Here is a 12,519-nt window from a genome sequence, read left to right as displayed (position 1 = left end):
AGAGGGCCTTGTCATAAGGCTAGGATCACTGAGGGGCATTAAAGTCATACAATGTACATTTTGTACCTTGTAGAAAAAGTTTGCTTTTTCAAAGTGTCAAAGTTGTTGATTCATGCATTGTCTGTCTCCTATCGTAATCTCATAGCTTTATGCACTGCAGTTGATCACCTTATCTTACAAATAAATGCTTTCCGAATCATGCAGCTTACACAATGGCAGCAGAGGATGACATTGATCGCTTCATTGAGGAGCAAAAGCAGAAAATTGCTCAGGAGAGGAGAGACCTGCAACAATCTAACATAAATCAGGTAATGTTAAATGATATTCTTTTTTTTTCACTTTGCTGATTAAAATTAACCAAACTTAAAGAATACTTTAAAAGCTAAAATTTAAGGAGCTTTTATTTTGTGATCATGCATTTATATTTTGAAAGCATTTCACTATTTAAGCCGAATTTGAGATCATCTCAGTGGATATTTGGCAATGCTGCGATAGATTCGTTTAGCTCACATGAGCCAAATGGCTCAACTGAGCTAGATGGCACTCCTGTGTTGCTCCCCCCCCCCCCCCCCATCATGGATAAACTTTTAACATTTTTATCTTCTTAAAAACTGGTGACTGGATTTTGATCAGACATGGCATTAATCATCAATGGGGGAGGGGAAGGGGGAGGGGGAGAGTGCCCAATAGGGCAGGGCCCATGTACAAGTGGATTCAAAGTTATATAATTTTCATAATTTTTGACATTTTTATCTTGAAAACTGAGGGGGATTTTATCCAAATGTGGCAGAAATCATCAACGGGGAGGGAATTACAGTTTCGTATAGTGGTGGAGCCCTAGGGGGACCCTAGGGCAGAGCCCAAATACCCATAATTAGGTTGGTAGCGCTTAGAGACATTTTATGTAATAACGCGCTATATAAATGTTGTGAATTATTATTATTGTAATTAGGTTGGTATTGACCACTTTGAACAGCCTGTGAAGCAATTGTTTTTATACAGTTGAACCGCTCTTATCCGGCCTCCCTTTATCCGGATCTCTCTGTTATACGGACGCAATCTCACCGTGATTTTTTTAAAAATAATTACGGGAGGAAAGGGGGATTCCCAACTCCTTGAGAACTCCTACACAAACACGCATGAATTACATATTAAATGATATATTTCTTAATGATTATTTAGGTAAATCATCCCAAGAATTTATAAAAGAAAATTATTTCATTCTTGCAAACACGAACCTCTATTTTGGGGTCTGTTACTGAGTGTAACAATGAAAAGGTTGCAGCATACACATTACTACATGTGGTACTACAATGGGCTACATCAGTACAAGTGTACATGTATGTATATGTGCACTGTATAAAGCATTGAGTCTCCAGTATCCGGCCAAATCCCTTATCCGGATGAGCCCCGGTCCCGACTTGTCCGGATACGAGAGGTTCAACTGTACTAGTTGCCTCAGGTGGGGTGCCATGAAGGTGAAGTGGGATGCTCGAATGAGCACCAGATCTGTGGGTCTCTTGTTACACTATCTAGCTAGGCAACCAGTACCGCTACGTACGTGAAATGATTTCAGCTTATGATGTTAGTTTGGGGTATTTTTTTTTTTTTATGAAAAGACTTACAGTATTTTTTGGCTTTTTTTTTTTACACAAAATTTTCATATACATACAGTATATAGTGTGCACTTACTAGATATAAACCTACTTCTCGATACATTAGGTTCTAGTGGTAGTTTCAACATGCAGAATCACACAACATGTACCTTTATCCAGCGAACTATGTGTACTAACAGCAAACGTAAAAGTACTACAGTAGTGTTCTCTTGTTTGTTGACAACATAGTCCGCATTACTTGGATGATTGTTCATTGTTCACCATTTAGAATGCTAAATTGTGGGTCAACTGATGTTTTGTGAGGCATAACATCAGAACACCTTACAATGTACCGTAGTTTTTATATTAGTTTCCGTTGGCCATGGTTAATACATACTATCTTTATATTGAAGTAGGACATGTGAGTTGTATGTATTTTTCACAAGGCTTGCTTTGATGAGGAACATGTGAGAACCTTACAAGTAAATACTGTCAAATTGAGTAGGTCAGAAACACGGTGTGATTTAGACCTTTTGTGTACACATTACAACTTAAAGTGCAATATTATGTATGAGAATGGCAATTCAATGACATGATCCTCATGAGCAGACCCTTTGTTCCAGGCAAACTGTACAAGATTGCAACCTTTATGTGGTCCACCCTTTTCTAAGTTATGCAATCAACCTGATGCAATACAACTTTGTATAACATCTCTGTGCTATTGTACAACTTAGACCTTACTTTTTTACAACCTTGCCATGGCGACCATGACAGTCAACCCAAAACGGCCCTTCTCGAGGCCAACACATGTCGGGTAAACCTCTAGTACATATTATATCATCCAGCAATATAAGGAGGGTATGTCTCAAGCAAAAAATGACCGACGACATTTCTTGTTTTGCCAAGATCTCGATGTTAATAGTCTTCTCCTCTGAGAGATGTATACAGCTGTATACGCAGATGCATCCTTTGCTTCCAAGTTGTGCATTTCTTCTTTCAAGCTTGTTCCGTATGTTGGCCATGACTGATGAAAAACATTTCATTGCTACCTACCTTAGGCATGGTCTGGAAGACTTTTCTGTCCTTCAGGAGTCTAGCATTGGTGATGTTTTTTTTTTTTTTTTTGTGCATCTGTCAGGGTTGGTGACATCACCGTCACTACTGTGTACAACCCCCTGGGGCTACATGGTCAGTCCCACTGCTGCCAATCTTCCTCCACCCAGAGGTACATGCAGGAGATTTTAACAGTTTCCACTCTTCCTGGGGCTATACTGCCAGTGACGACAATAGCCAACTTCTTGATGAATGAGCTTCAATCAAAAACTGCCTCCTCCTTCATGATGCCCAGCACCCTGGCACTTTCTACTCCAGCAGATGGAGATAAGACTTACAATCCAAATCTCTGTTTCACTTCAAGATCAGCAAATGGTCTCCCCCTTCCTGCGTCTTGTAGGGTTCTCCCTCATTTCCCTCACAGCCAAAATTGGCAAATACCCCGCTAATCCACACTGGGCTGCCAATTCCAGTCTTGACATCCAAGTCCAAGCCAGAATGGAATTTTAGAAAAGCTGATTGGGGAGGTTCCATGCAGGAGGTGGAAGAATTGATTGCTGAACTCGCTCATGTCTCAAAAGAACTGTAAGTCGTTCTGCAGTATCTTGAAACAAGCAGCAAGGGAGCACATCCCTTGAGGTTTCCAAAAGACTTTACAATCCATGCTAGCAACCTGAGTATGAAGAACTGCTATAGAGCTTTATGAATCTGCAGGAGACCCTAACATTGCTACTGAACTTCTGGAATCACAACAACACACCAAAGCTGGCAGGAAACGGTGGATGATACCACTCAAGTTACCTGCAATGCCATCACTGACGTATACAACAAAGCCAAAGGGCTTCAACCTCCCTCAGAAGCAGTGGCTCAGCTTGAGTGGCATCTGAAACCTCCATGCAATGACAGATTACTGTTTACATTTATGGGATTTCTTGAATGATAGTTTGTTGTGTAACTGCAGCCATCCCGACCAAACCCCGCATCACATCGTGGAGAACTGCCACCTTTTGAAGTTTTCGGGAGGGCTTACAGAACTTGCCAAACCAATTGATACTGCCTTGACTGGATCAGGAACTCAAACATAAACCTATGAGGCTATGACCTACCGATTGTGTTGCATCATATGGCAGAAGAAGATCGTAGTGTCTGCATCTAGGTTAGATTGTGAAGTGAAATACTGTATACACCGAATGTTTCGTGAGGTTTTTATTTTCGCGAATTTCACAAGTCAGGTGCTATTCGCGAAATTAAAGAGACACGAAAATAACGACTCTGATCCCGATATGAATGTGACACAGTACGTATATATTTCACCATTCAGAACTGCACTCCACAATGGCGAATTTAACCACTCGTAAAATCATTGGGAAGTCCCAATTTGCAAATATTTAGACTCGCTAAATACATGGCATATACAGTAACATACAAGATCATTGCTCAAAAGGTTGTTAACTACCAATGTAGAGCAAATCAAAGTAATTTTTATGTTTATAGGGTAGTGAATGTTTCCAAACTTAAAAAGCTGATGAAAAGTTGATTATCTTTGTATTGAAATGTAACTTCTGATTTCAATTCAAAACATTTACATGTAGAATTTTTAGCTGTCAACTCTACAGCCTCCATCAGTTGACTAACCTGTCGATACCTTGATCATGTGACAGTCAGTTAGAAGGTCATAGACTTTCGGAAGTTTGTAGCCTCACCCCCTCCCCTATTCTTGTTGAGAGAAGGTTGATAGGCCCAGATGGAGACTTCCTTGACTATTGATCCCCTTTCATAATATTCAAGTTCCTGGTCCAGAACCTCAACCTCTTCTAGATCCTTGTGGTGATGGCCTGGAGAGTTGACATTCGCATATTTTAAAAGGAAACTTCAGAGGAGATAACACTGAGTCATCTGTGTTCAAGGAATCTGATCCTTAGTGAGCATTGTTTTTTTTTTTTTTCACAGATGTATAATTTCTGGCAAACTTTGTTTCCTGCCAGAATTGTTAAAATTTAGGGCATTGTTAAGGCATCAGGAACTCTTCTTCTGATTCTGGGGGCTCTACCAACTTCAGAAAGTTTATGACCCGCTTATGAACAGTCATACTGATCAAGATTAAGACAGGCATTCCACTGATAAATACTGTAGAACTGACTGTTGAAAATCCTGAGGTGAATATTTTATATTGAGATCACCAGTTCAAAGCCAGATGTAGTACCAATACAGATGAACTTAAAACTTCCCTTCTTGATCATGCTTGTTATAAATTTGCTCCCTGACAAGTCAGAATGGATTCATGCTTCTCACAATATTATTTCATGTTATGTGCTGAACATAGTTAGCAGTGGAGATGTGATCATTTCAATGAAAGATACAATGTAGATGCTTGAATATATGAAAGTATAATTGGGGCTGTAGAACGTTGCACCCAGCATAATACTCCGCAGGGAATAATATTATCCTCCATTTCCCTGTGTGGAGCCAGACATGATGGTAGCAACTGAATAACAGAGGAAGTTTGAATTTTCATCAGGTCTATGCTACAACTGTGTCTTGTTACAGCTGTAGGTAAAGTAAAGTCTACATCTGTGTAATTTGCCAGAGACAAACTAAACTTTTCATTTATTATGAAATCTATACTCTGACATTGCAGGCTTCTGAGCTCATACAGAATAGTGTACGCCGTAATGGAGATCTACCTTTGAAAGAGAACCTACAGCCTCATGCAGCACCAGACAATACGAAGCCGAGCAGATCAGGTAAATTGTGGAGACAGAAGAGAAGAGAGGGAGATTTTACTTTTTTGTCACCCTCTGAAATGAACCCATAGATAATCTAAATTTTTTTAAGCCTCCCTCTGGAAGGGTACCAGGGGCATTATTTTTTCAGGTGGTTTCTCAGTCCATCCAATCATCCTGCATCTTTTCATGGTTATAAATAAAATGCTAAAGGAATTTTCTTGGTTCTTGACCCAGATGAATGTATGCTACACGAGGTGTTGATGCACTGATTAGACTTTGGGTAACATCCATTGAGGTCAGAGATCACTGAACTATCTAAAGGTGGCAATTTTCAGTCATAACTTTGTCCAGGAATGTTCACTAATAAATAAACAGTTATGTCCGTGAAACGGTGATGATGAAAAGTTAGAGATGACTGTCGTACACAAAAAGTTTAGAAGTAAGTAATATGTGGTAAATTAAAGTTAGATGCATGGATCAAAGAGCAGTTTAGTTCCAATCATGAGATGAATGTGATAATGCATTTTGCATTGTGTTTGATCGTGTTACAAACTGTTCAGACGGTGCCGGTTTGCCTCTTGGAAACTACGTTGATGTGAGGACCAAGCTGCTAAAGGAGAGACAAGAGGAATATAATAAGTTCTTGGATGAGGTAAAGAGAAGTACATGTAATAGTCACACAATTTGATATTTTTTATTACTTTCTATCGCTTGATATTTTCATTGTATTGTTGCAGAGACATATTTGTACATGCATATACAATTTACAAAAATATGTTGTTTTGATCTGTACATGCACACTTAACACTATATATAGTTATGTCTCTCAAAAATGATGGACTTTCAAAGTTTCAGAAATTCTGGGGAGACAAAGCTGTTGAACACATTATCTCTGCATGGAGTTAGTGGTATGATTGGTAGCGATGTTGTGAATGCGAAGTGTATCCAGCTCATAGATTTGGCTATGATTTTATTGGAATTGTCACTCACATTGCTAACATTAACAAGTAAGTGATAGATAGATATAGAATGCAGGATGCCTTCATGGCAAAATATGACAACTGTACAGAAGATGAAATATGTATGGCATTAAAGGGCTATAATCTGTTTCATGCAGAGAAAAAAAAAAGAGAGAGAAATAGTGCCGCTGGGTTGACAAGACCTTGTATCGCTAATGTTGATTACTTGAGTCAAAGTACCTATGATGACGACCAGTAAATCAAAAACTTGTAGAGGCCATTCAACAGCTCCAATCTTGAGCCTTGAAATTTCAATGTGATGAATCTATGGGGTGGTTACTTTGTGCAATCTGGATTAAATTCATTCTTATGTTTCCAGTGGTCATTGAGTTCAGACTTGATAAAACTCACTTTTTTGGATTAACTTTCAGATAATCAATTTGAATGACATCCTGTCCAAATCCTAGCTGTCTTATCCCAAAAATTAAACCACCATTGCATGTCAAAGGAAAGGCGATCCCATTTTTTAAAGTGCTTTACAATTGGCTGCCATGTTTTTTCACTCTCCTAAACATAAGAAATTTTTGAGATACAGTTCGACCCTGATTATCCGGCCATGTCGGGACCGGCGCTCATCCCGATAAGCGAATTGGCCGGATATGGGATACACAATGTTACCACATAGCTGCCATCCAAACTGTCGCCCCAGTGCACTGGCAGCTAGGCAGGTAGTGTACCCCGCAACGGTGGTTCTTATGGTGAATTTATAGATCATGCTGCTTACTTTTACGATGATAATGTGGTGTGAATTTATGTTAGTTCTGTCAGGAATATTGTAGGTAAATCGTGTGAGTTTTGTAGAAATTTTAATTGAGTTCAAAGTCACTGTTTTTTCTCATTTTTTGGATGAAAAAAAAAGTCCTTCACTGCGTGAACGCGTCCGGATGATAGAGATTTCTGGATAAAAGGAGGCCGGATAATCGAGGTCGAACTGTACAAGGTTTTGCCCCAACAGCGATATTATACAGTTGTCACCACTTAATCAAGAAGGGGTTGGGAGACAAGTTTTTCTTGCATTTAAGTGGTGCAACTGCTTAAGTGGTTGCTAGTATTAGCCTGTGCAAACCACACAACATGAAGCCCAGTTTGTGGGCATTACACTAAACCATGCACAGTTATTAATCACGGAAAACCACAGCATTAAGTACACATGTGTTACAACATGCAGACACAAAACAGCCAAAAAACAGACACAGCAGTCTCATAATTGTGCAAATGCATCAATGGAACAAACCTCCCATTTGATCCTCATACTGACCCTTGTAAAGAGTTCACAGTATGTCAAGTCACAATGCCTCTGACCCTATCTATACAGAGAAGAAGCTGCACTGCTAATTTTGACATGTTAAAACACGCACATTATGCATCAACACAGATTGCACGTATGCTTTGACAGATTTTTCTCACTGTATTCATGGCTTCTTAAGCCGTCTGCCACACACAAATACACACACACAATGTTATCAGGGCGGATCCAGGAATTCCATAAAGAGGGGGCACCTCTACAAAATTAAAGAGGGGCGCTCATGCCCCCCTCATTTTTTCGGCATTTTTTATTTATTTTGTTTTAACAAAAAAAATAAAGGGGGGGGGGGCAATATGCCTGGTACGCCCCCGCCTGGTTCCGCCACTGATTATGTACATTGTACAAACAGGGAGAGTATGGGCCGCACATGGAGAAGGTAACTCTGTATCACACTAAAGGGGTAGTAAGTGCAGGATTATATACCATACTACTTATGAATGGACTTTCAACGAATCCAACCACTTTGAAGCATGAGATCCACCACCACCTGACTTTGTGCATCTAAAGTACGTATAAACATCTCAGCTGTGATTTACTGCAATGTTAAATTTTGCTTGTTACAGAAAAATAAGCGATCTGCAATGCAGAGATCCAATCTAGAAGGGGAAGGCAAATCATTGCCAATTGGAGAGCGAAATTCTGCAAAGGTATGTAATGGCTCAAGACAATTTTCCAAATGTTTCATTCACTCATGTACTGATTGTCCAGATTACCTTCTAAGTTATATAGTGATGCAGCATATCATTTTGCTTCATATTGAATAACACTTGCCATAAAGAATGAAATGGATAAATGTTCTATCACCTGGCCCATTGAAGATGTATACAGGACTAGACAATCCAAATGGCATGTGTTTTCTGCCACAAATACAGTATTAAAGGGAATAAAGTCCAGCTGTAAACTGTCAAGCAACATATTTTCATAGTGTGAAATTTTCGCGAACTGGAGCTAACAGCATTTTTCGTGGCATTAAATTTTCCAGAATTACCACTGGCATTCAGTGCATATAGTGTAGATATAAAAACTTTTACGTGCATATTTTTTTTTTGCAAACCTCGACTCAAACAAAATTTGCAAAATTAAGATGCATGCAAACATTTCTGGTTTTACAGTATGTGGATGGAATGAATGCAGAAATATTAGTTGAACACATCAGTAAAGTTTGAGGAGTATTAGACAATCTATTCAAAAGTTTGAATTTTCATAGTTTTGGTATGGCTGTCATGAGATAAGAAGACTACGACAATTTGTGATGTCACAAATGGACATCAACATTTAGAAAAAAAATATGAAGAGACTTTAAGAATTTTGTTATGCAGTCAACTCTGCGTAAGTTTACGTTGCTTAAAATATTGAATAATCAGCAAAGTCAACGAAAATTAAAAGGCCTTCTTTACATTCAAAGCCTTACATGTGTTATTTTTCTATGCAGTGCACTCCCTTTGTAACGAACATCATTATTAGGAAACTCTCATTACAGCGAAGTAAAGTTTGCGGTCCCAAAATCATTGTCTATATATCTTTCAACACTTTACAATGTATGTTTGGCTTTAATGAAATTGCAATATAAAGAAAGAAAACCACCAGTCCTGATGACTTTGTTATTTAATGAGAGTGGCTGGTACACACAGAAGTCGAGTATCACCTAGTAAGTCAATGCATTTCCTCACTCCCCTCAAATGGAATTGACGTTATGAGGAGAGCACACTTGGCTTACCTCTTTCTGAAGGCAGGGAAATGATGTTACCCTCAACATTATGTCAGTAAAAAGTGATAGGAAGGCATACCTAGCATAAAATATGAAATTTTGAGGAATTCTTTTTTATATCTTCCTGCTGTGACATCATTGTTGTAGACTTTTTGTCTAGTGATTGCGGAACTGAAACTTTGAAACATATATAACTTTTGAGCATAGTGTCTGATTTTCCAAAAAATTCACGATATGTTCCTTAGACCATATTTCTGCATGCACTCAATCCGCACAATGTCAAGTATTTGGATCTCATTTCCCTTTAAGTGCACTGCCTTGCTGGGTTCAAGTTGACTTTGATAGAAAGTGTAAAATCAGATGGAACAGAGTTGTAAAAACTTCATCAAAATTGGGCAAAAAACAAAAAACAAACAGTGAAGATGTAGAATTTCATATTGAAAGTAGTTTCACCAAGTAGTGGTATTTGTGAATTATTTGAGATGCTGATGTCATCAACTCACACATATATCTTTGTATCTCACTGGTGTCTGCACAAGAATAGTGTAGCAATCTATTTTTGGTCATTAGTATATTAAATCAAGTACAAACTTGCCTCCTGACATCATTGTTCATTGTGGTGATTGCAGCAAACCAAATGTGCAAAGTACACAAATTTGTCTTTCTATATTTCTTCAAACAAGTGAGGAAGTTTAGTAAAGATTTGTGTGTATCAGTGAGTGACTTGTGAAGTCATGACATCATCACTTCTAATTTGCATACTTGATGGTCACTACGAATGTCACTGTTTACCTGCCGTACTGGTATGTAAGATTTCAAAATCTGTAATTTTCTCATTTAAGGTCTCATTGTAATGAATCCTCTATCCTATTTGTTTAGTTATGCTGTATTTATTAAGACTGATACTTCATTTATAAGTAATCATCCCAGTTTTGTTTTTGTTTTGTTTTGTTTTGTTTTGTTTTTTATGATGATAAGTAACCTTGCAATTCCTATTCCAGTTTGTGACCAAACATGAATAAAGATACACATAAAAAATCTTTGCACAATTGTAGTGTCTATGGTCACATGATGAGATCAAAAATCATTGAATGTCACATGTTAAAGTTAGCCAGGAAAACTCTTGTTTTTGTTTTGCTTCTTGTCTTCAACTGTATGATGCGTCACTGATACCTTTTTACACTCCTACACCCTACTCTTCATTCTTGTTCAGTTCATCCAGTTCATATAATCATGAGCTCTCTGCATTTGTCCCAACTTTTTAATAGCCAAATGCAATGTGACTATTAGCTTGTTTGCAGACTAGCTCTGAAATCCTCTTAGCTTGACATTTATGAAAATGCTCACATCATAATTTAACCCTACATCTACATTATATGTGTGGACCTTGTAGGAGTCATTTTGATATCATTTACCAAATGGCACAATTCTGTATTTTTCATATTCAGGAGCGAGCCAGGATACAGCGGAACAGAGAGTACAATGAGTTCCTGAAACAGAGAGAACAGGGCAAAAGGAGAGGTGGCGAGCCCAGTGCAGCTGTAAGGAAAAACTGTGTTCAGAATTGTACTTGTAATATTACATGTACTTCTTCTAGCTGATTTATACATCTAATAAGTAGACTTCATGTGCAATTCAGCAATTTTATTTTGTATCAAATTACACAGCAAAATGTGAGGAAGTATTTCTACTGTCATTGTGTGTGTGTGTGTATGTATGTGTGTGTGTGTGTGTGTGCAGTTTTAAAGCTCTATCAGTAAAGTTGATGCCTGAAGATTAAAGGCATAATTTACCATTTGCAAATGAGACAAAAACCCAGCGTTAGTACTTCAAAATAGTTCTAGAGTGTGAGTTAGGGATGGAAACAACCAATGTAAAAATTTGAACCAGTATAATCTATGTTAACTCTTTATGTGCCATGGTGGAAACCCCCTGTGTGCCACGATATTCTGAGACACGAAGGTAGTCATGCTTTGAGAAAGAATTCTGTTTTTCCAAGTTGAATAACTTCTATAAATTTCTGTTAAGATGGGCATAATAGCAGGCAAAGTTAAAGAGGAATGCCAAGCTTTGTTTCGATATAAATTGTATGACGACTCTACAGTGTATTTTCAATTTTTCTTTTGAATGATTAGTTGCTACATTACTGTAAAATAAAGGCATGACTTTTGCACATTAAACCGTGACAGAAACTTAGAATATACGAGCAAATCTAGTTGGGAACATCGCTTGATAATCAATCACCACATAGAATGGAAGCCGTGTATGAGAGGAACAAAAGCACGAGAAACGCTTCCATTGTGCCGCGGGATTAGCAGTAATTAGCGGTTTATCGATCGGTCTTGACGGCTTTGTTTGTTGAGCAGAATATGCGCCGTCGAATGAGTCGGAGGTGTGAACGTGGCACATTAAGAGTTAAGTCCTGTAAAATATACAAAATGTGAACAATAGTTATAATAGAAATGTTTCCAGACTAAACAGCCTACAGTTATGGTTTAATGAGAAAAATAGTGATACCTGTATCTCCTTATATTTCAGGCTTTATTGCACAAATTTCATATGGTAGGCTCTATTGTGATACAACTGACCTACACATACGCATCAAAAGTAATATTTTTGAAAATTTTTAAATTACTGCTCCCAAAGGTAAACAAGACCTTTAAATGCAGGTAAATCCTACGATGTCACTTTAGAGTGATAACATTCAAATAAAGTCCCCTTTATGTCAGAAAAATTACCCTAAACATAAAATGATTTGTAGTGAACGGTTTTATGCATTATGTGCAACGAGTTCAGAAAGAGAAATTGCAATACTTTATAAATATATACTGTATAAGCTGTTATTTTCATGAATTTCATGAATCACAGTTGGATCGCAAATTTAACAATGCGCGAAAATGTCTCCATGCGCCGTGTTAATAGTGCATTAATGTAAGCGTTGACGTCAATTCACAAAAACAACATCTGGCGAAAATGTCTATGGCCTCATCATTTGCAAAAATATCTGTTTGCGGAAATAACAGCGTATACAGTATTTTTTCTGTTTACGGTTAGATGTTTTAAAAAATGAGCATTTCTAGTTTATGATAGAATTAATGGGAATGAGCCTCAT

General features: G+C 37.9%; 1 pseudogene; it reads left to right on the top strand.

Annotated features, from left to right (window-relative positions):
* The first annotated feature begins 212 nt into the window (after positions 1-212).
* LOC139721494 (uncharacterized) overlaps positions 213-12,519 on the top strand; it is a 188,909-nt pseudogene continuing 176,602 nt past the window's right edge.

Source organism: Diadema antillarum, unplaced genomic scaffold (genome assembly GCF_040938485.1).
Source record: "Diadema antillarum isolate AM-2024a unplaced genomic scaffold, OU_Dant_1.0 scf00000144, whole genome shotgun sequence".
NCBI classification, from domain to species: domain Eukaryota; kingdom Metazoa; phylum Echinodermata; class Echinoidea; order Diadematoida; family Diadematidae; genus Diadema; species Diadema antillarum.
Note: the sequence above shows the minus strand (reverse complement) of the source record. Positions and strands in the feature narration are given on the sequence as shown.